At 34.9% G+C, this 25501-nt stretch overlaps 1 pseudogene; it reads left to right on the top strand.

The window, feature by feature from the left end:
- The first annotated feature begins 3199 nt into the window (after positions 1 to 3199).
- LOC112679811 overlaps positions 3200 to 25501 on the top strand; it is a 74331-nt pseudogene continuing 52029 nt past the window's right edge.

The following is a 25501-nucleotide window of genomic DNA, read 5'->3' as shown; positions in this document are numbered from 1 at the left end:
CATTATCAATACGGTTGGTTTGATGCAAGATGGACGTGTACGAATCGAGTCTCGCAATCAGTGGCGTAGAAAAACTCGCTAGCGCCTCTGGCAAGCTTAGAAAAAGTTACCTTTCTAACCAATTAAAATTTGATGACATGATATTTTTTTAACCTTTAATTTTACTAATATTTTTAAGTATAAAATTGATACTTATAAGTTATTATTACAGTGTTGATTTTAAAGTTGAAAATTCGCTTTTCATGTTTCATGACTGTCAAATTCATCGATAATTTCTTCATGTGAAATGTTTTATTTAAATGCTCCATTTTCATAATTTCATCATTAAATTCATACGTAGTGACGAAGTGTATACAAACAGACAACATCTACGTATTTGAAAAAGTATGATGGAAAAATTATGATTAAATTGTGGGATAAGAATACGACTTTTGCACAATTTTGCGGCCCTTTACAATTCACGCCACTGGCGTAGGCACAGTTAAGCCATACCCTTGCTACGCCACTGCTCGCAATACTTCGCGTTACGATTTCATCGCGGTGTTACCGATATTTTGTCAACAACCGAACGTCGGTCCGTCATTACGAGGTGTTTGCTATTGATTTCCGCCGCACGCACAGTGTCGATTGCACATAATATGGTAAATACGTGGAAAAGGATGACGTCCGATAAAGTAATTACATTTTATATAGCGTTAAAAAAAAAAATAACGAAAACCGTTTTAATCCGATCACGTCACGCGTACAGCGCATCCCGAAGGGTTAAGTCTGTATCGCATTTAAAAATCGTTGCGAGAACGGAAAATATTACGTGAGGTCGAAGCCAACGTTCTTCCCCCGCACGCCAACCGTTGTTTTATTTTAATTTAATTCACCTCGCGCGCACACACACACACACACACACACACACCAGTACTTAAAAACGGGTAATATGTCGCAGCGATGAGACAGCTAAAAAACTCGAAGGGTTATATTTTTTTCTCGTTTTAACGGGGGTGTGTGTACGTACGACTAACTCGCACAGGCGTATACCGGTGTACACCCCCTCCCCCGACCGTGCAGGGGCCGCGTTAATTAATAAAATAAAGAATACTACACGCGCCCGCCGTGTACTTGCACTACGTCGTCTGTCGTATGACACGGTCTGTTTAATTATTAATCGTTTACCGAGCGGTCCGTGCGCCGACGGTGGTAGCGGTTCTCGTTACGTTGTTACGCGTTATTGTTTTCACGTGCGTTGTTGACAAGTCGGCGCACGTACGCCCGCGCGAGAACAATGATTACGCGGGCGAAACAATAGCCGTTATTCTCGGCGTGAACGCCGCCGATGTTTTTCAGGTACCACACCGGTTCAGGTCCCACGGTTGTACAATTTGTACTGCTCCATTTTGGGTGCGTAGAAAGAGAACAATTTCGTTTCTCATTTTCACGGACTTTCAGGACTGTCAGTCGCCTATAAATTCGAACGCAGCTATTATGTTTCTAATATATGGTACATAATTGTTCATGGAAAATCCGGATACCGTTTAGTAAATAAATTAAATGTTCAAAAAAAATTACACATTTGGTAAACGTTTAAATGATAGAGCTTTTACAAATACGAATCTATTAATTTTTTAACATTATCAAGTGTATCAATAATTGTAAGTTACAGGTCTTACTGCCCTAGTGGTCGGACCGAACCTGTAATGATTTTTACAGACGGACCCAATTAGTTGTTTATCTTTATCATAAATATTAACTGGAACCCTACTCGGATACGTAAGCGACGTACAGCGGCGGATCGTCGGTGGTTTCGGGAAACAAATACGTGCACGGGCGGACGCGGTGGCTTAGCCAGGATTTCAAAACGGGAAAGGGAGGGTGATTCCAAAATACTAAAAATTGCATTATCAACAATTAACAGGTTCATTTTTATAATAAGTTTAACGTTTTTTTATTTTACCTATTAATTATATTTCAATTTATTAACTTCATTTTGACCAATCTAATAATAAGAGACGTCGATGAGATTTCGAAGAAAAAACTTGGATCACTTCTCCTTTTGTGATTTTCTCGGATTTGTTGAAAATGAAATTACTATCGAACAAATTGATAAGAATTAAAAGCAAAAGCGAAATTCTACGAATTTTTCAAACGTATAAAATAAGCAAATATAATTATGCAAAAACGTTGATACGGCTAAGGGGTGGGTACACGGCCCACTGCCCCCTCCCCTCATAGCAACGTCACTGGACGGATGGGCGCGTGATTTGTACGACTCGGACGGTTATTGTGTTCCTACCCCCTCCCAAAACGATGGAAAAATGAAAAAGAAAACTCCTGCGGGAATTATGGAAGGAGGGAGAATGACCGATTCGGGATTGCATTCAAGGTCGGGGTGTGGTCTTTCGGACGGACGTGCCGTGACAGCGAGAAGTCCTTAATCGGTCGGCATCGCTAGCACTCGCACGCAAATACCGAGATTTAAGAACTAGCTAGTAAAAAAGATGCGAGCTCGTATAACATAAATGGTCGGGGAATGGTCGGTGGTGAGTGAAGGACGCGGGGGTTGAAAAAAACGTTAATTCAAACGCCATTGGAACGCATCTTTTTTCATTCGCTTTCAAAAGATTAACTCTGGACGTATAAAATTGTATAAGCGCACGACACTACAACATGTGCGTCCGTTATCTGTAAACATAATGCCCATGTATACAAGCAGTTCTCTTTTTTTAAATAAAGTTGTAGTTAAGTGAAAAAGAACCCGAACCACTTATCGTACTGAACAACAGTAAAATGAACGAAACGCTACGAAAAGATAAACGCGAACATGCATAAAGTGGATCAGCCTTAAGTCACAGGGTTCAGAAATATGGACACAGTGGACTGTACTTAAACGCGAAGCTGTGCATGGTGATTTTCCTTTAGAGGGTAGGGTAGCTGACCGGTGCCGCGGTAAGAGTGTTCATCGATCACCAAAATCCGTTCGAACCGGTTCAAAACCCTATTCGATGTTATGGACGTGAACCTGTACGTTAAGGCGGGTACACACCGGAGCATTTAGCCGTAATGTAACAGAGTTCGTGCTCGCCTGAATGTTACAATGTTACAATGTTACACGACCAGTGTGTACGAGCGCTACCGTGTATTTGGTTGTTCGCCGGTCTATCCATCAGTTATTCACAGTTTGTTATCGAGTTAGTTCATATCGTGTACAATGTCTTCTGATAGAAATTTACAAGTCGCTAGCGCATCATTTATTTTATTTCATTCTATTTTAAAAAAACGAAAAAATAAAAAAAAAGTGAAAGAATATGGTGGCTAACAAATTTAATGAAGTCTAGGGACATATGTAGTGGATCAGATTTATTAAATTGTCTTCAGGAACAGGAAATAAGTGGGCATTACAGAAACTTCATTAGAATGTCGTCAATTGATTTTGAATATCAAATAAATTTGATCGGTGAAAAAATCTCAAATTTAATTGAGTCAAGTAATAGTACTGATGAGGAACAGCGATCAGGGCGATTCGCTGCGAGCAACTAGTTTACCGTACACACTAGCGTCGTGTCGTAATGTAACATTCCTTTGATGTTCGTCAAAATACCGACACTCTGGTGGATCGACGGCGTCGCGAGCCGAACACGCACGAATGTTACAGTAACACCGTTCACATTTGAGCATTACAGTTACATTACGGCGTTACATTACAGCTAAAAGCTCCAGTGTGTACCCGCCTTTATACACGGTACATGATTTATTCTGGAAGAGTACATTATCTACAAGTTGTCGTGTAAATTACAACGCTAGGCAATAAAAATATTTCGTACATATTTTTTTCCAAAGAAAAAAAAAAAAAATAACCACAGTTCACAACATTTTTCGATTAAAACTAAAACTGTTGAACTGCATACAGCAATGTGGATTCGATGTTCGAATTCGATACCACTAAAATTATTACAGAAATATTTCCGAAAAAAATAAATCCATTTATCGATAGCGAATTCAGATAAATTTAACGTTCCGTCGAAATATACTTGTAATATTTTACGTTATTCTGCTGAAGAACATGGTTTCGCGTTGCAGAGACTTGTTTGTGTGTAAGAATACGCAAGACAATATAAACGTGTCTCGGTTATCATCACCGCCGTAGTGGAAGAGACGTCAAAAATAGCAAACTCTATTTTACAGATTTTAATCGAATATTCTTTTTTGTTCTTAGAAAGAACCATATCTGCCGTGTTGGTGCGTACGCATATATTTTATCGAATCACCGTGCACGAAGGTGCTATTATAATAAAACAGGTATGTACGTTTTACGTATTTAACTGCTTATTTTTAGTTCGAGACGTGACGTAGCATAAATGCTTAGGTAGTGATTACATTTCTACTTACGATGCAAATTTTATGTATCTAATTTCGTGTTGATTTAAAAGTAATACATTTTCAAATACACTACTTACAAAAATATCTGGTTTCTAAACTATTTGGTGTTTTAATGTTTAATGAAACATCGATTTAAAATATGTACAGAAGATTGGAGACTTATTATATACAAAGTTTTAGGAGATTTATACCATACAGTTTAAAGTATTGTTTTAATTTGCGATGGATTTGCGAAAAATGTCACGTTAATACTCTGACATAATTTGGTCTTAACAGTTAATAACAACATTAATCGTCACACGGTATTATAATAACACGTTGTTGGATAATAAACGTATAATATATATTATGATTTTTCATACTATAAATATATACTTATTTCACGTGCAAATATACGGTGACGTTCCCAATTTATAATATTTTATATTTCGTATTGGATAATAATAATAATAACAATAAACACACGAACCAATAGTAAATATTTCAAACGGTATGTAGTTCACTAAAAGTATTTTTACTGGAATTTTTATTCTCGTTTTCTGAAATAAGGTTCAACGATGATAATCTTTATGGTTCTTAAGGCTTCTTGGCTTTCACAAAAATAAACCATGAACATTTTTCTAAATAAAAGAAATATACGGGTTCCGACATAACATTATTAATTATTTCACGCCTGATAATTTGCTAATTAAATAAATAAGTTTATGTACGATCAATAGTTGTAATTATATAGTGATCAAACGAATAAGAGATAAATTATTAAGTGTTGAAATGTGTAAACATACAAGTAAACAAGTACAAATAAATACTAAATAACAAAGTCTTTTAGTCTTTGGACAACCAGCAAAATTAAAAGAGCATAATTTTTAGCACAAATGGTAACCGTGAGGTATAAAAAAAATACTCAGTAAATCGTTTTCGAGACGTAGTTAATATTGGTTTCTTCGAACTCTAAATTCTTGGTAAAACCGTAACTAGGTATGTCGCGCATGTATACACTGTTTTCACGTTATTAACAATATAATGTCTCAATACAAGGATCGTTTGTCGTTTCGACACAGAAATTCAGAATCTAAAATTAAACACGATAGTAGTGCGATGCACGCGTATCAAATGTTGTAGCCTAAAGGGCAAATGGTTTGGAATTCATCTCGTTAAGGGAAATAATTTAATGCGGTGCAATGCCCGTGATTAACGTAGAACAAGCGTAGTATGACACGCGTAACGGGCCAACTCTAAAGAATCCTTAAAATTGCGAAGATTCTTGAAAAACGATTGTTTCTCTCTCATCGTTCAACAATAGGCTAATTTATTTTTATCGAAGCTCTTTTTTCCATAAAATGTTCCCGGTGAATTCCACCACAAAGAGCGTATAATACGTTTCACGTATGGTGATGGTCGCCCAGTGCCCAAAAACATTATCGGTTTTTCATCGAATTGCCACACCAATTGCATTATTGTTCTTTATTATTGAGCCACGTCGGATTTATCATAATTTAACAATAATTTAAAAAGTTCGGTATTTCTATTTGATTTACAACGTTATATTTTCCCCAATGTTATTCTTCTTCAAAAAGGATGTTCGTTATTCGTTGGCCGGGTACGATCGCCAGATTTTGATACTGGACTTGTGAAATTATATGCATTGCTTGGCATATATTGTCCAGGTTTTGTTTGTTTTCCAATATATTGTATGCCAATGTACATACATAATGTACCATCGGTAAAATGTGATAAATTCAGTGTTGGTAGTATTTCAGTTCACAGATACGAGTTGATTTTCACATAACAATTTCTCATGCTTAACTAAAATATAGATTTCGATTCTAAAGCTTAGAATCTAAACGATCATATTATGTATAACTATGTAACAGTAATATATTACGTACTATGGTTATTGGCGAGCAGTTTATTTGTTTTCGCCGAAGGCAATTGTAAGTAATAAGTTATTGAAAAACTGTTTTCGTGGAATTTTTTTTTTTTAATTTTTATAATTTTTGATAAATATAGATCGCTAATAAAATTAAAAACTATATTTTTAATTTTAAATCCGTATTCAATTTCAACTCTCATGATACAATACTATGTAAAAGGCAATTTATGTATCGTTTTATAAAAACCAAAAATGTATCACAGAAAACATAAAATGTAAACCTTATCGAAGTTCAAAAATGCTGTGTAATCGAAATAACAATCGTTTGTTGATATTTTGGAATCACAAAATCGTCATATTTGATTGAAATGAATGTGTAAACAAAAACGTCGTATGACACTGTAGTCGGATATTTCATGTATAATTATATCTTGTCCATGAATATGCGATACGCCTTCTCGACTGACAAGTGAACCAAAGCATTTGTATTTAAACAAGGTGTGACATTGTCATAAGTTAAAGATAGTTGATTTTGACATTTGCAAGCAATATCTCTGTATAAATATTTTATGCTATTTACACTTGCAAGTATTTCCACATCCATAATAGCTCCGGAATATTTAACAAAACTGAGCTGTCTGCAACTATTAATTAGTCATAGGTAGTTAAAATCGATTTCTTGCGTTAATAATTTCAGATTTTATTTCGTACATTTTATAAATTGTTGTTTCTTTTGGTATAAAAAATAATATTATTATCGTTCACATTATACATATCGTCTTCAGTTTTTTTCTTTTTGAATTTTATTAAAAGCTATTTGTGATCAAAATCTGATCTATAAAATAACTATATAAAATGTCGATTTTATAGGTATGACTTGAAAGTTTGATCACCGAAAAAAAAAACCTTTTGTTAAAAACAATATTGATACGTAAAAATAACTTCGTTTGCGTGTGGATTCAATGTTTTACAAACAAACGTCTTAATGATTCGTTATACTTTTTATAAGTAATCAAAGTACTTGCAAAACATTTTGATTATACACGTAAAAAATATATAGTACCTGTACTTGGTAATTAAACTTGTCAAGGAGCATTTCTGATATTCTGAAAATATATGTTCCTATTGAACTCTGTCGACTAATGAGCAAATTTTATAACTGTTTTTAATAACACGTTGTGTTTTACAAATAATTACCAAATTTTAAATTAACTGATCATATAAAGAAGTAAACCCTCGTAGGACACCTTGTATATGCTATTATATGCACGTGTGTATAAGAAATAATGTAAAGCTGAAAAATATAGTTTTTAATCAAATGAACTTACGACTAAAAATGTACACAATGATCCGAACGGCATCCGTATTATTTGTTGTGTCCATCTTTACCTACTTCTACGTTTATATATGGGGATCAATAATGTGCTTGAAATTCAAATTAAGTGGAATTAATGGAATTCTGATCATAAAAATTAAAACAATCAGAGGAGAAAAAAAATGTATGTTACCAACATGTCAAAATAGCGAGAATTACGATTTTATAATTATGATTACAATTATAATTATAAACTTTAAAAATATAATTATTATTTTATCAAAAATACACGCAGGGTGTTTTAATAGATATTGGTGAAAATAATCGTGCCTACATTGTTTTAAACTTTTGTGCCTATAGAACACTGGACCAAATATTTTTACCATCAGGTAAAACGACTTACGTTTGCAAAACATTTACAAATCATAAAATACGTATATACTGGACTAAATTGAATATGTGAGTTTTTTTAAACTGTATCGAGTTATTACTATTATACAATTATTTTGTTTAGTATAAATTTACTACCATATCATATTATTATAATATTAGACGCATCGAAGTAAAAAAAGTTGATTTTTACATAAAATTTATCAAGTAAATATACAAGTTAGAATTATACTTACTTAGACACTTTATGCTTGAAATTCTATCAGAATAGTAAAATAAATGTTGTCGAAAACGTGAGGTGGTGATTTTATTCATTGAAAATAACGAAAATCTTGATATTTTCACAATTTTAATTGGCAGCGCATGTCATTATTGTCGATTGGGGCCAACTTATCAAATCCACTTGTTTATGGATTAATGTTCCCACTGTTTCTAAAAACAATGTAACATAAATATATATATATATATATATAATATCAGTCCACTACACAATTTTAGAACCTAATTAAACGAGTTGCAATTAATTTTATATTATTGATTTAGCAGATTCGAATCAAATATGTTTAAATAGAGAATGTGTTATTGTATCCAGTACGTTACACAAGTGGTTTTCAAATTGTTCGACTCGCGACCCACTTTTTTTTTATTATGTTCGGGATTTTTATGTATTATATAATACGCGTATGTGTATTTTGGTTGAGTATCGTACCTAAGTGTTTACATATACGCCGAAGTGATGTATAGCTCCAGTTATACGTTTACCGTGATAACGTTCGTCCTTGTATGTTCTCGAAAATAAATAGTAAAAAAAATAATAGAGAAACTTGGTACTATAATGATACATTTCCCACATTATTAAATATATTATACCCACAACCTAAATTTGTGTCTCATATTATATTGTATTTGTATTTATATTTAACAATTGTAACCTTATTTACGCTAAGTCCGACCATTAAAATTGTTTGACCACTACTCATTGGCTCTCATTTGTGATATATCTTGCTATCGGACGGTTTTCAGATCATTTGGATTTCTGGAGATGAAATATCTGTTCGGACCACTTCCCGTTTCTGACCACTCAGTGGGTGGAGTGGAACCGTGTATTCAGTGGCATAGCCAAGGGAAGGGCTAAGAGGGCTATAGTCTCCCTCCATGGGCCGTGTTTATATATATATATATATATATATATATAGTGTACCTATGTACTAAACTAGTATACTACTATTTTTATTTAAGAATTTCAAATCTTTGGTATTAACTAAATTTTGACGATTAACGAATAACAGGTGTTTGTCTTTGGCATAGATATTACAGATTACTAATAATTTTAGTTTCTACCATGATTATCACTATCTTTTTGATGGTTATCATGCAAGGTAGTGGCGAATCACTATCAAATATTTAATGACGTCAACATGGGAAAAAGTGTTAATATTGAAATAAAAATGCCACGAGTATGTAAAAGGCAAACTCAGAGAGAAAACTTTATTTCTGAAAATCCAGAAATATATTTTAAATGTTCTACTTTTATTCCTTTTCTTTACTACCTATTTAATAGAATCAATGGATGCTCGTTTTAATCAAAGGCTTATTGATGTTATGCCACTTGAAGGACTTATTCCGGCCAATTTAAATATGTATGACGATGAAAATATTATTAAAGCTGCTAAAATATCTGCCCAATATCTCCATGATGATACCTCATCTACAATCAGAGCTGAGCTGTTCATACGGAGGCAACAATGGAGTCAAAATACTATTCCAATACCGAATTCTGCTGTTGATTCACTCTCTCATTGCACCAATCTTCAACCTAACGTTAAAATACTTTTACAATTATTCGCCACGTTACCAGTTAACCTCTTCCATTCCGGAAAGAACGTTTTCTACACTTAATCGCTTAAAAAATTATTTAAGAAGCACCATGTTGGAAAACAGACTGAATGAGTTAGCTATGACTAATATAAATAAAAAAGAACAATTCGATGAAAGTGAAATAATAACTGAATTTGCCAGAAATTCGCCCAAGATGATGCAGCTGTCAGAGTGGAGCAAGTGACTGAACACTGAAACCAAAGTTATTATTATTACTATAAATTATATATTAATAAATATTTTTTAAAAACTATACTAGAATGCTTGAATTACATTTAAAAACTTGGTGGTAGATGGTGGGGGGGGGTTAAGGGTGAATTCTCATATCCTCTCTTACCTTTTACTTATCCAAAAAAGTGATTAGACCCTCCCATTTGAAAATCCTAGCAACGCCACTGCGTGTAATAATGATGCCGGAAAGGGTATTAACAAAGTTATGTGATCATAAATATAAAACGCCGATGGGCTTTATGTTAGAAAAAGAGGGTGAACTGTATTTTACAATTGTGAGTATAATAATGATTATAATAATAATAATGAAAGGTAGGCGCACACTTACAACAATATAATGAAATGAAAATACTACATAATGATAATAAAGTAATGATAATAATGATAATCCTTGATAACGATACCGAAAATCCGACTGTTACCTGACCGCGTTGGTGGTTGATAACGACCGCGACCGGATGGTGATATAATATGACAGCGATGGTAGCGCCAAACAGGACCGCTTCCTCGTGGTACAATATGAACACGCGCAACAACGACCGCGGAGTCCGACGCGGCAACGCACACGCGAACACGCCAAAGAAAATGGCCGACCCAAGAACGCGACAAGGCGACACAAACGACCGCGTTATGCGCGCGCGTACGCGAAAAGAACACCGACAAACGAACGCGAAAAGCCGACACAAAACACCCCGTTACACACGCGTAGGCCGTCTATGTCGGACTAAAAGTGATAAGAGAAAAGTCGCAGTGCGACCACACACGTGACCGGTTGTTATCAGGGCGCGGGTAGGTAGGGGGACGGCGGCGAGCACTTCTAGAATGTTCTAGACGCGATACCGCCGATAATGAAAATGGGGAAAAGCCCATCGTTGCCCGAACAATATCTTTGGAAAACCCTCTTCATAGCGATTGGCCATATTTTTGTTTTAAAAAAATTCTTGTTGTTATCGGACCCTGTGAAACGAATGCGTTTTATGTTTTAAAAATTCTCGAGCACTAGTTATTTCTGAGAATCGAAATAAATCGCACCTATATTTGTCTTGTCCGAATATCAATTAAAATTGTATTATACCAGTCGCTGAAACGGCAGTATAATATTTTTCGGATATTTTTCGCGAACAATTCTCGATCATACACGATGGAAGCCGTTTGCCAACACGTGTTTGGAAATCGTCTTTGGGTGAACGAGAAACAAATGTTGGACGAGAATTGCGGCTTTTTCCGGAAATGCGGTCTCTGTGAATCCAGACGACCGTACTCGAAGATGACGCGGTGTATGAGTACGTATGAACATTGATTTTATGAAAATTGAACGAGAGACGAAGAGTTGGTTTTCTCCAAACCAAACTTTGATTACATTTCATCGGAAGTGTTTTAAGTACGGTTAATATTGTATTTATGTATGTATAGGATGCAAAGTATACGTGCACAAGAAATGTTTTTTAGCAAATCTTTGCAAAGAAGAGGAAGCTGAGGAGACAACGGTCGGCAGTCCCCGTACAGTGGGCAAAAAGGAATCCATTGACATCCGCAACGTAGTGGCCGGCGACAAAGAAAAAGAGACACACATTTGTGTTGTAAAGCGCCGCGAAGCATCCGATCATGGAAGATGCGGTTCGGAAATCACCAAAGCGAGTAAAAAATATCGACGAATAATTAGTTAACTAGTTAAAATATCAAAACGCATTCGACGACCGCGTGCTAATACTCGTGTCTCGTATTGTTTCAGGGTTTGTTCAGAACTCTGGAGGTACGCGCTCTCGTTGGTACAAACGACGCGGAAAACAGGACGACGACGAGTGCCGGAACAACGTCGAGCGGCCATTTACCGGTTTTGCGTGCCCCGACCTTGCCCGGGAAATCGCTGTCGAAGGGATTGCTCGTCACCAGTGGTGTCGAGAATAACCGCTCAGCGAATCCAATGGCGGTGGTGCCGGACGGGCTGGAAGTGACGCGTGTGGACGGCGGAAAACAAACAGCCGAACGTAGGCAGCGGTTGTACGAAACGATGGCGGCCGTAGAAGCCGACAAAAGGGACCGGGCGAAGGTTCGGGTGACCGTCGTGGAGGAACCGGTTGGCGGTCCGGTGTCCATGAGCGTAGGACGGTCCGCTTGTGGCAGCGCCCAGGTAAACGGCACGCAGCCACTGCCGTTGCGAAACGCGTCCGTGTGGCCACTGCCGTTGCTATACGCATCTGCGTGGCCACTACCGTTGCTACACGCGCCCGCGCAGGCACTGCTGTTGCTACACGCTCCCGCGCGGCCACTGCCAATTCGAGACGCGTCCGCATGCTCAGACGAAAAAACGGTCGAAAACGACGGACGACGCGAAGTGCCGTTCGACGTCGGTCTGTCCGTCCGCGCGTTCGAAAAAACGTCGTCCCGTCGCGGGCTCGCGATCCCGTCGCGTCTACTGCAGGTGGATGATTTTGCGGCCCGCCGAGTGCGCAAGTCGCTGAGGACCGAAGAACAACATCGGTTGAACGTGTTGTTAACGTGGATCGCAGAAATCGAATCAGTGAAACGGAATCCGTCGCAGAGGGACGTCTGAATCGTCTGCTAGCATCCCCGGGCGAATCAACAACATCCGATACATAGTTTGGGTCCGTATAGCCCGTATTAAAAATGTTCTGATCTCTGCCGTCCTATCAAAAATAATGTTCGAACATGTTTAATCGAAGACCAGTTCCACAAATGTCTACTGTACCTTATTTAATTTTCCTCGTCATAATCGTTTTTTTGTAAATACTTTATTAATACATAAATAATAAAAAAAATATTAAATAACTAAATAATTGTTCCTCTGCGATTTGACCAAAACCATCCGCCTTGGAGCGACCCCCAGGTTGAAAACCACTACGTTATATGACATGAATCAATAATAAGCTTAGATTTGAACATATTACGATCAAGCTAATCATTATAGAATATATTGTTTGTTTAAAGCTTCTTTAAATAGATAAGTCTTATGTTCCCGTGTTCGCAGCCATGACATATGATATAAAATGTCAATGACCATCCATCGCATACTCGTTCGTTGGTTTTGCAGCCAGAATGTGATAGATTGATGCGCATAAAAGTTGATATAGATGTACGGTTAATAGTTGACCATATCTTATGTGACACGTAGTCCATGATGATTTTAATGATTTCACTACGTGGCTGGGAAATCGATAAAGATCAACAAAGTTACTGGGAGATGGGACACGTTTTTTAAAAGAGTAACCCGTTTGAATATAGACCAATTTTATATTCGTAAAATAGAAACTGATTCACGGGGTACGTACAACTCGCAATCGATTGTTATACACGTAGTTCAAATAGTCAAGTAATTGACATTCTTTAGGATTCCCAAGCACGAACCATGCTTACTCGTCAGTTTTAATTATAATACATTTTATGTATTGAGAAATGATCAATTCAAAAACATGATATGCTATACACCAGTGGTACCCAACCCACGGCCCGCGGCCACATGTGGCCCGCAAAGGTATTATATGTGGCCCGTTACGAATTTTCTAAAATGAAAAATATTTGGATTAGCTATTTTCCCAAATACGTAGGAAAACACAGGCGTCGAAGAGATAAATTATTGTTAAATACACGTATAACATTTAACTCAATGAATTGCTAATTCGTTAACATAAATCGGGCGATACATTGAAGAATTATTGCAGATGATCGTATGATATGATGAGATATGAGAACGTTCTCCGATCGTTTTAGATCCGTATCACATTTCAGAATACAGCCTGGTTAATATAATCTTTATTCCCTCTCCTCTAAAAATGTCAATACCTGCCCGTAAGGCAGTAATCCTGCGTAGTTAAAATGTAAATAAAATACTCTTAATTGGATAGGTAATCAAATGTAAAACGTTTTTCCGTCTTAACGTAAGAAAATCGTACTAAAAATAGTTTACAAACGGTTTTGATTTCTAATCGGGAAAAAAACAATTTTTCTATTACTCTTCTCCTGATAAACATCCATCGACTAGCCGATCTCGTGTGCTACGTTGACTGGAGTTCGTCGACAGCCGACTGTGACGGCGACCCAGTGCGGTGGCGTAGGCGCAATTGATCAGGGGCAGGGGGTTTAAGCCCCCCCACTCAATATATATTTATTCCTACTGCATACGTAATCGGTACGGATACAGACTAAAAAATAAATTTCATTTACCAGAGTGATGCGAAAAAAAAAGAAAGTTAGCCACCCGAAAACAAGATCCTAACTGCGCTTTATGGTTATCTCCCAACAGACGCCGCGAGTTAAGGAACCGCAGCGCTTTAATCGTTTTAATCGGACGTGCACCGCGCATGGGTATCGTACCGTACCGCGAAATATCATATCCATTACCGTCGTCGTTCACGGCTGGTAACCCCCGAAGAAATGAGATGCAAATCATTATAGGGGTGTGCTGCGCGCGGTTTACGTGAATCCGGCAAACGCCACGTCATACCGTATTTACAACGTTTTTGTGGTACATGTTTATATGCATGTGCATGGAACGCGGCCAGAGGTTGTAAACAGTGCCCTGCCTGTTCGACCGTTTGAAATGCCGAGCAAAATATCACGTACTGAATAATATAACAATACATCATGCGACAGCGTAAGCACGTGGTTCGCTTATTGCGGATACATTTTGTTGCTGTTTTTTTCGGTGAATCAATAAAAATTCCATGGATTTTATTGAGCTTGAGCGTACAACATCGCACGTAAAACTCGACGAGAGCTGAACGAAAAAAATAAATCAAATTCTCAGAGAAACCATTTTCACTATTAGAATATTATTATATACCGATTTTAAATTGTATAGGTGTTGTATGTGAAATGTTTGAAATCAAAAACCGTAAGATAGTGTCTTGGTAGTAATCGAAAAAAAAAAAAACAACCAAAGGTACGCTACGACTGTATTATGACATTTTATGCTGTAAATTATTGTACAACGACGTTTTGTGAAATGATATACTACACTAATTTATAGTACTTGAATTTCATCATTGTTCATTTTATTTTGCTTATCTTGTAGAAACGTAATATCCCTTTTTTTATTAAGGAATTCGGAAACTTTTCTTTGTTAATAAAAGTATCATTACGTTTCGATTTTCAAATGGCAACTATAGAGTTTTATTTGATATCTAAATATGAAATACCGTCGTGAACATTATATTAACAATAAATGTTGAAACGAAAAAGTTGTATTGTATGTGGGAAAAAAATTTAATTGCCGGCATAGCTTAGTCTTAAATATTTATGATTGATTGGCCGTTTTTTTTTGTTATCAGACACGTGTACACCGTACAAATCAAAATCTTTTACGGTTTACACTCGTAAACAGGGTAAGTTTTTTTTCATGTAAAAGTATTGTATTGCTTATTGGAAAGATTTTAAAAAAAAAAAAAATCTAAAAAACATAATTAAAACAATACGAAGTAACTTTTATAAAATAGTAAAAGCTGGAAAATGTTAATATATTCATATGGGTACCTATAATAACGAAACAAATATAGCAGTGAATTTTTGTATCCGTTAATCATGCACTTATCTACTAATTTGTTCATTACAGAGGTACCTCTGTAATTTTATCTACAATGATCTTATTCATTTTATTAATTGATTTGGTGAATTAGGTTTAGTATATTTCAGTTCATGTAGACCGGTAAAACTATTATGAATATGCTCATGTATAAGAACGTAAATAAATGAAAATAATTTACTTTAAATAAATAAGATATTTTTATTTTTTACCCATTTTTTAATATTGACTAGTACGTATGCAACTTCAATATCAAATACCGCTCATATTATATATTATAAAATAATATGATATAATATAATATATATATAAAATATCATAATATTTTGCAATATTTCTGGCAGGCATGTAGCCAGGATTTTATTTTAGTGGTGAAAGAGGTCGAAATATATTTAAGTACAATTTTAAAACATGATTGGCACATACATTTTTTTATTTTTTTTTTTTATAAACTGACAAATATTTTATAACACAACACAATCTAAAAGTATTTAATATTTCCAACTAATGCCTTAAGTATAAGTGTTCTGATTTTTTGATCCATTATAATCAATACTTAATCCGTTGAGATAGACGTTTACCCAACCACTTTTTCAAATAAACGGTCTTCGTGAAATATGTTCAGATTCTTAAGTTTCGAAACATCGGCTCTCCACGATACAATAAAACAATTACGAACAACACGTATTTGATGACGTAATGTATTTTATTTTGATTTAAATTATAAGGATTATGATTTCATGTGCCGGTACACGAACGTTTCTAGAGGGGGTTTCCAACCATCATGTATCCTCCCCCTTCCCCGGATACATGGCTGACTGTGGACTGATATAAACAGATAATTTGATATAGTTCATAATATGATATCACAAGTATATAACATTATCGATATTATCGTAAAACGTAATGGTGCGCATTTTGGTGACGAGCGTACGGACGGACATGGTGGGGACGTTAGGCAAGGTCGTAGCTAGAAATTTTTTTTGGAAGGGGTCCGAAACTATATATTATAATTTTATTTTTTATTATTTTTATTATATTTATCCAGACACCCTGGACCCCCCCCCCCTCAATATGATCTTGACGTAGGGTGTTCGTCAATCTCAAAACGAAAATCTATTCCTATAAAATATAAAATTACATTTTATAAAATAAAAAATAGGGGGAGGGGCTAATTTTGAAAACAAGAGCACAATTTTTTTTTTTTTTTTAGAGGCGTCAAAATTTGATTTTGCCTAGTGCACTATTTTTGCTCGGGCCGGGCGTGTTAGGTTAGCATGGGCGCAGTTGCGCACGGCACGCGTAGATACTTATAAGCACCGTGTACTTGTACGCAGGCGGAAGTCGTGACGTTTTGCCGAGCGACCGTACCCGTACGAACCGTAGCAACACGGAGCGAAGGGGTCGAACGCGAGTGGACATCGTTTTAATAATATCACGCGGAAACAATGGCTGGGGGTGGGGGGCAAGAGACCTTTTGAATTGCGTCAATGTCGTGGACCACTATTGTGATATTTGTGTGTTTATTTATATTTGTGCATTGACCGCGTTGTTTTTCGATTTCGTCGAGTCGGAAACCGCGCGACGAGTTAAGTGAGGGCTTTTATACGTTGTCGTTTCGGCGTGAAACATCGGCTCCGTTACGCGCCAATGTCAACGACGTGTTTTGACATCGTTGACGGAGCGCACCGGTATTATTAAATTGTTAACGGGGGGGGAGGGGAGCGGGTGGTGGAGGCCGGTGGGCTCGCTCGACGGATCGCGACCAGGTGCGCGACCCTAGCCCGGGTCCAAGTGCCGCGGAAGAACACAAAAGCGAAACGTTTGCGCGCGCAGAATTCCTGTGCTCGAAACCGGGAAAAACTCTTAGCGTCCGTTTGCCAACGGGTTGAATAATAACGGGACAGCAGCTGACGGCTGAAATTCAAGAGATTCGTCGGACGGCGTAACGAACGGCGAGCGCGGTCCTGCTCTTCGCGCGACATACGATTTTCATATAACATTGTTGATCCTCGACGGGTATGGATTGCGAAGAGTGCGCGTTTTAGGGTCGCGAGAACCATAAAAGTGGGCGGACATTTACGTGATAACGTGTCCTCTCGGCGGGGGGAGGAAAAAAAAAAAACAAAAAACATCTGCTACACCATGCTAATCTGTTTGATTTCGATAAATGTTGTTGATGCAATATAACGTCCCGATGCACTCCATTAACTCGGCCGTGTTCGGAGAATGGATTCCGTCTCTTTAATTCACTCACTACACGATTTATCTTTTTTCATTGACACTTCTCAGTAAATTACGTGATATGCGTATTGTTATTGCTGTTGCGCGTAAGCGTCCATCCATGATTTGTCTGGTGGCTGTGACGTTCTCGCGTACGAATTGAATTGCCGAAAACGGGTCTGTTTTCGATGGATATCGCAAATTGAAAACTACGCACTTGTGATTATTTGTAAATGTGTTCAGTAAACGAAATGTTCCTTATTGATAAGATTTGTGGTTTAATTTAACATTACAAAGTGATACAGTAGAGTTACAATAATATTTTTTTATCGAAAAGTTAATTTTTATGTTCACACATTCCCTCGTTGTTTGTAAATCAATATTTGCCGTGAGAAATTTAATTTATTGATTAGATCTAGTGGAATAAATTTTATTTCAATTTCAATTTTAATTGAATTACTCGTGAACGCCCGTTAACATTTGAAACAACACTTGATTTTCAAATTACATTTTAAATCGGTGTTTTCATCTTTTTTTCGAGTGAAAATAATACTGTGTGTATGTGAAGGTAACATTTATATTATAAAAATATAATACTTCGTCTTGTATCTTCTAATCGAACCACTTACAAAACAAATTACTTCGGAAAATGTATTGAGAAAAAACATTCGATCAATACTCATTTGCATTATTATATTTTTTATGAAAATATACAGAACACGTTTTTACATCACTGTAAATCTTGAACACAAAAGCTTTACCGAATACTATTATAATACACGACCTACATTTCTTTTAGGAACTATATCAAATATTTTTTTTTTGTTTAAACAAAAAATTTTTTTTTTACATTAAGAGCTACGTGTATTGTCATTCGTTTCCTTACGTTGAATAAAATATATTATTATATAATTTACAAAACGTATAATATATTTCTAATATACGATTTAGCATACGGTTGGGGTGGGTAAGGGGTTGGTTTGCTGGTATAATTTATAAAAGGTAGTTTATGAATAGAGTCAGTTGGTACGCTTCAACCAATGATGTCACATAAATATAAAAACAGTTGTGACTTAAAGCCGTTTGCAGGAAATTCAACAACTGGATTTCTCAAATATTTTATGAATTCATTTTTTCTCTCTTGACAAAGACTTGTACGTTATACTATTTAATCGAAGACGAAGACATAGAAAACCTATACGTTTCAGTTGAAATTTATTTGAAAAACAGTGGTTAAAATGTAGTTCATCTCATATCCTTAAATATAGGATATAATACCTTTCTATAATATTTAATATTTTTTTTCCGCTTTCAATATTGTTTATTATTTTTTTTATTAATTTTTTAATCAATGAAAATCATACAGTAAATTTTTTTTAGTAATACCTTTTAACCTACAGTGTATTCCGCTGAATGTGAACACGTTTGGATATATATTTATTAATATTATTGTAATAAAATAATCCGCATTAAGCGGTTGACCACATAAACCGAACTTACTTCAAAAACACCAACATTTTTACTATAGAAAAGTATTGATTTTGCACACGTAAGAGATAAAATTGGAAAAAATATTAAATTAAATAAATAGATAAATAAATGTACGAAATTATAATGAATAATATAATATCTAGGCGCATCATTTTTTAGCGATTTTACGTAGTAAGTGCCCGAAGGAAGAGACTTCACTTAGCCCAAAATCGTAATGCTTCCACGAAGAAAAGATTTTTTCGATACATCATCGAAAACGTTTACGATAGCGTTTAAATTCACAGTGAAACTAAAATTATTGTGGTGGAGTTAAGGAAAGAAAGCTACAAGTTTATCGTATTATTTTTTTTTATTGATTTTTTTTTTTTGTATTGTTCTTGATAACTCTCCTACACTTTGAGTTCATTAAATTAAACTCACAACAAAATCTTACTAAGGTATAAAATTTAATGATTTTTATAAATATAGACACAATTCCATAGATACGACGGAACCCAATTGTATTAGTTGTTAATACATATTTTAACTCTATGATATAATAAATATTTTCCAAATTAACCGAATCAATTGCTCATATTATGCGGGTTTTTTTTTTACCTTTATTAATATAAATTAGATTTAGGACCAGGCTATTTAGTCCATCATTTGTAAATTGCCATATTAATCGGTGTCTATACTTGGCGGAATCCACTGTACATGCAATATTTAGCAAGAAGTAATTGGGCGCATTCGAGTTGGGTCCCAGATAGTGTTTATTATTAAAAAATGTTATAAAAACGATACATACTCTTTCGGATCGGACACTCCGACAGTAAAACTTGTTGCTTTCAAGTATTGATACACTTTATAATGTTAAAAAATTAATGGATTTGAGTTTTTAGAAGCTCTATCGTCTAAATTTTTACCAATGGTGTACATTTTTATATTTTTTAATCATTTATTTTATTCATTTACAATTCACCGTTATTCTAATTTTAAATTAATAATTATATATCATATTTCAGTAACTTATAAAAATTGAAGTAAAATTGAAATTTTAAAATAATAACCACTATAAACTATAGTCCAGCATAAGTCTTAAGTTTGGTTCCTTGGAACCTTTGGAGAAAAAATTAATTGGATCAAAGCGAAATATGGACGGACGAGAAAGAATTTGTTCAAATGGGGCTTGTTAGAGGATATCAAGTGCAAACGTGAAAGATTACCGATGATAAACATATATATGAATGTCCTAACTTCGAAGGGATGTGTAGCAAAGAAGATATGGACGAGATTATTGACAACGCCAGTACAATTGGTAGCTTACTGGATGCACAAAATATAACTGCAAAAGCAACCGGAAACGAAAAGAAGAAGTTTAGTATGATTAATTTTCATCAGATTATAATTAAAAATTATTTTCAATATAAAAATATAAAACGCTATTTTTATGCTTACAACAAGATTAGTTAAAAAAAAACGGTTACGCTTTCAAAAAGAACCAAAATTCTATAAAATAAAATGTTATATTTCCATAACAAATATATAAAATTCTTGGTACTAAAATTTGTTGATTTTATTTTTCTTCAAAAACTCTAAAAATATTTTGATTCCTTTTTTTTTTTATCACATATTTAATATATTTTGTTTTTGATTTATTTGTTCCGAAATAATTCACGGTATAACGATCAACTCAACAAGATATATATATATATATATTTATGACATTGTTTCCGTAAAATTTATTAATTTTCCAAGATTCAATTTCAGTACTTCGTTTATAAACTCGACACGTATTGTATAGACTGAAAGTAACACTTCTCAAATGTTTATTTTTCTTTTACTTTCTGAAATCGGTCACACACGTCAACACAAATTGCTAACGTGCTATTAAAAATCTGAAACAAGTTATCGAAAAGTATACAAAATTGGTGCAATACGACGTGTACAAAGTGTTATCGAGTTATTTTTAATACGTGTCGCAATTTAACCGTAGTGTTTGTATACATCACTTTCAGCGCAGAAATTAAAAGATAATAAACGAGTACACATGATATTGAAGAATTTTCATTGGAAACGTTTGAACGGGAAAGAAACGAAGGAAAACTTCGACTGCGAAACATAAATAATAAAAAAAATCGTACTTGTTCCCGTACTATGACACTCGCGTTGTATTTAAGTCGCGCGACAACGGTCGATAGTCTGACGCGAACGTTTCGGCGCATCAACGTTGTTTCATTTTCGTATTGTGTACTAATGAACAAATGCTGTAAACGATCGTAAACACCATACCCAGAGTAGTGTTATGCGTGCTCGGCGAAAACGACGTTTTACGCGAGTACGCGTTTGTTATCGAACGTTTTCGGGTTGGTTCGTGTCGGCCCGCACACGGTAGCGATGACGTGTTCCGTGCGCGCACAAAAACGAACCGTACAATTGAGTTGCAGCCGATGTTACCGATAGAAAAACGTTAGGATTCCTGTTGCGCTCGCAGCCAGATATAATGACAACTGCGTTAACGAGATTAATTCGTATTTCATCATCGCGAGGGGGTTAACCGTGCTCGAGCCAATTAGTGAACGTCGGCATAGGGGTGGGACTGCAGGTGCGATTGAAAATATTTCACGTTAGCCAAAGCCAATAACCGAAACGCACACAAATTATAACGTTGTCGGGTAAAGTTTTAACGAAGTTTCGTCGTACGTACATATCGGGTGCACAGTTGATGAGGTTGGGCGGGGGGAGGGGCAAATATTGTCTCCAATTAAAGCGAACGGGTTTTAATACGTTTTACACGTATGTAATTGACAAAATGACTTATAAATATTAAAAAAAATAAAAATAAAAAATAAATATAAATTAACGTTTATCGGTACGTGTCATTATTGTTCGTACGGTATGAAATGTAGACCATCTGTAGTTCACGGAAAGAGTACGCAACCAAGTGTTCGTTGTATTTCATTCGCGCATTATTGTTACGTGTACGTTGTACGCTCGACCCGAATAATTTTCTATTAAATAAAATATTGAAACACTCGTGAATGCTTGTGCGGAAAAATATAATTTTTCAATACGATTCATTAGTATACGATTTGAACGTGATGATATAAAAAAAAAAAAATTATGATCCACTATTTCGTAAAAGACGCAATTATCATGGTATACTCATTCTCTTATTCAAATACAGATTGATTTATGCATCACAGATCGACTTGTACCACTCCTAATAATGAACGCGAGCAACTCACGACAACCGTCGAACATCTTTTAATTATTGCATGTCTTTTAAACGCATTTTATCAACGAAGCAGCGCAGTGCATCATTTTGTATCCGACGCCTGTTGTTTATTTCATGTGAACACTTTCTATAGAGCGATTTATTATCTTCTGCAGACGCGATGTGGTCGTAAAAGAAGTATTTAATTATAAGGAAGCCACGTTCAGAATCAAGCCGAATGCGTTTTGTAAAATGTTTACGCCGGCGGAAAGAACTTTCGAACAAGTAGAATATGTATGCACAATGAATGAATAATAAATTAAACATACCATGCGAGCGATAAAAGTTTTCCTCGAATCAAAAATATATTTTATGTTAGTAGATACGTGCTTTAATAATGATAAAATTAGGCGCGTTGACGAGCTTTTTATCAATTTTACACGCAGATCGTGAGTTTTTAAATTCTACACGAATTTAAAATAATGGTTGTTAACCAAACATGAAAATGTTAGAAGTAAAATCGAACTATTCTTATCACTTTTGATTTTTAACACTTTTTTGAACAATTTTTTCTTTGTAAGATTTCGATGTACTTGATTCCATAAATGCGTAATACACGATTTAACTCTATTGAACGGACGCATATTCTTTCCAATGTTGTACAATATTTTGTATTATAACTTCATATTAATTATATAGAGATTAATTGTGATTTATGTATTTACCCTGCAGAAATTCCTTAAGCTATACTTTAGAGAATAAAAGTAGAACTACTTGTCAATTGAATTGGCATTTTAAATTAATGACTTCGTTTTACGTTTTTCTTTTTTTTTTTTTACTAACGTTTTACGCAATCGTATGTTTTCTAAATATAAAAAAAAGTCGAAAAGAATATTTTTTAAGTAAAAATCAATAAAACTTAGATTATTACTCGAGAATAGGATAAATATATTTTATTGTTTTTGCTCACTTAAAACCTTCAAATAACGTTTAAAATACTTAAAGCTGAAAAGATTAAATTTATCAAATGTGAATTTTTATGAATAGCGTTTAATGAACCTCTGGAAAATGTGTACCAAATATAATGAATTATAAAAATGTTCGTATGAATATGAAATCTATAAATAATGAATAATGTTATGAAATTATACGTATAGCACTGATTATATATGTTTTCAAATGTTTAACTTATGCATTTCAATTATAGCAACTGACAACTTTTATAAAATGAATAAATGTTTACACTCAACGTTATTAATTATAACATTTAAAACACTATTTGAAAGAAAAAAAAGTTTTAATTCGTTCTTAATGTTTTGTAAGAAGAGGTGTTATGTTTCAGACTCGAATTGAACATTTTAACTTTTATAGTTTTGCCTAATGATTTAATTAATTTAAAACATTGATGTTTTAATTTATAACAATAATCGATTCGAATTGGACATAATTTATTTTCTCAGTATTTATGTAAGCAGTCCCTAAATTCCTCTCCTCTATGTCTTAGAACCCACGATGAAACCGTTAGTGATTTTAACTAGCTGACTTTTAATTGCCCTTTTTTCTCTAAAGAATACAATTCCTATTTTTATTTCAATCTCCCCTTGATTATATCACTACCGACTCAAATCTTCTTAATACCCGCTGCACCATCATTATTTTTTCGATTGTTAGCATCATCAATTCTTCTTGTTTTAAACTTCCTTGTAATTAATTGTCATTTGTAAATCTTTATACTAATTTGACTGAAATGATATCAAAAAAGGCAAAGAAAAAAAAAAAAATAAAACAATAGTTTACATTAAATAGGTAACTGAACTTGCTTATTTTTAATTCGAAAAGTCAATGTTCGTAAAACCGTCACCAAAATTGTTGTTAAAGTGTTAACATTTCACTAGATATTGTTTTGTTGCTTATTGTCATGTCGGTTTCGAATAAAATTATCAATAGAAAAAACCGATGAAAATTTACCAAGCCGTTTAAACAACAGCTGTTTTACATGCTAACATGGTGAAATCGGTTAACTGATGTAATGTCTTCGAAACTTTTGAGCTACTCCCCGCAAAAATACGAGCTGTACGGTATTTTATCATATAAAAGTATTGTACGTTTTTGATAACATTATTTGTCGAATAAATTATTTTAAAACAATCGTGCGCTGAACCTGTTATGCGTATCGCACGCGCATCGTGTAGTGCGTATGCCTTTAAGCATAAAAGAGTTATTTTCTTGTTTTAAATAAAACATTTAATCAAAAACATCGAATGTATTACTCCTAAAAGCGTCTTGGTTATTATTTTGTTTAGTATCTATGTATCATTTATTTACTCGCAGGAAAGTATCATGCTTAAGGGTGGTCTTACATTAATATAATATCATATATAATAATGGGTGCGTTACTTAATCAAATACGTTAAAATCAGTGGCGTATATAGGGGGAGCCTAGTGGACTGCCCCCCCCCCGAAATGTTTACAAAAACTTAAAAATTATTTTAAACGTAGGTATGTTATATTTTAATGGTCCTTTATGCTTATTTAGAATTTTCGTCCAACGTCAAATCGTTTTGGGACATTCTGTAAATTAAATGTAGATAAGTACCTACTGTGTCTTGTTAGTAATTCTTAGATAGCAGTGGAAATTTAATTCTGTCCATAATAGCCCCTCCCGAAAATATTTTCTATGTACGCCACTGATTAAAATATTAATTTATTCAGCAATTGAAAATAATTAATAATATATCGGTCAGAAAGACCAACGACACTTAATTTTACGAAACGCATTGTACACGTTTTGCACTTCGTGTGACGGTTTTCCGAGCCCGAGAGACGCATCAACGACTACACTACCGTGTGAATTTGTTGCCATACGTTCAAACGATATCGTCCCAGGAGACGATGATGACGACGGCGGAACGGTTTTTCCGCGACGATTTACCACGCAGTATTCGTGTTGGAAATTGTGGATATATTCGATCGGGCACCCCGCAGGGACGGATACAG

This window comes from Sipha flava, unplaced genomic scaffold (assembly GCF_003268045.1).
Source record: "Sipha flava isolate LNK unplaced genomic scaffold, YSA_version1 168_pilon_pilon, whole genome shotgun sequence".
In the NCBI taxonomy this organism is placed as follows: domain Eukaryota; kingdom Metazoa; phylum Arthropoda; class Insecta; order Hemiptera; family Aphididae; genus Sipha; species Sipha flava.
Note: the sequence above shows the minus strand (reverse complement) of the source record. Positions and strands in the feature narration are given on the sequence as shown.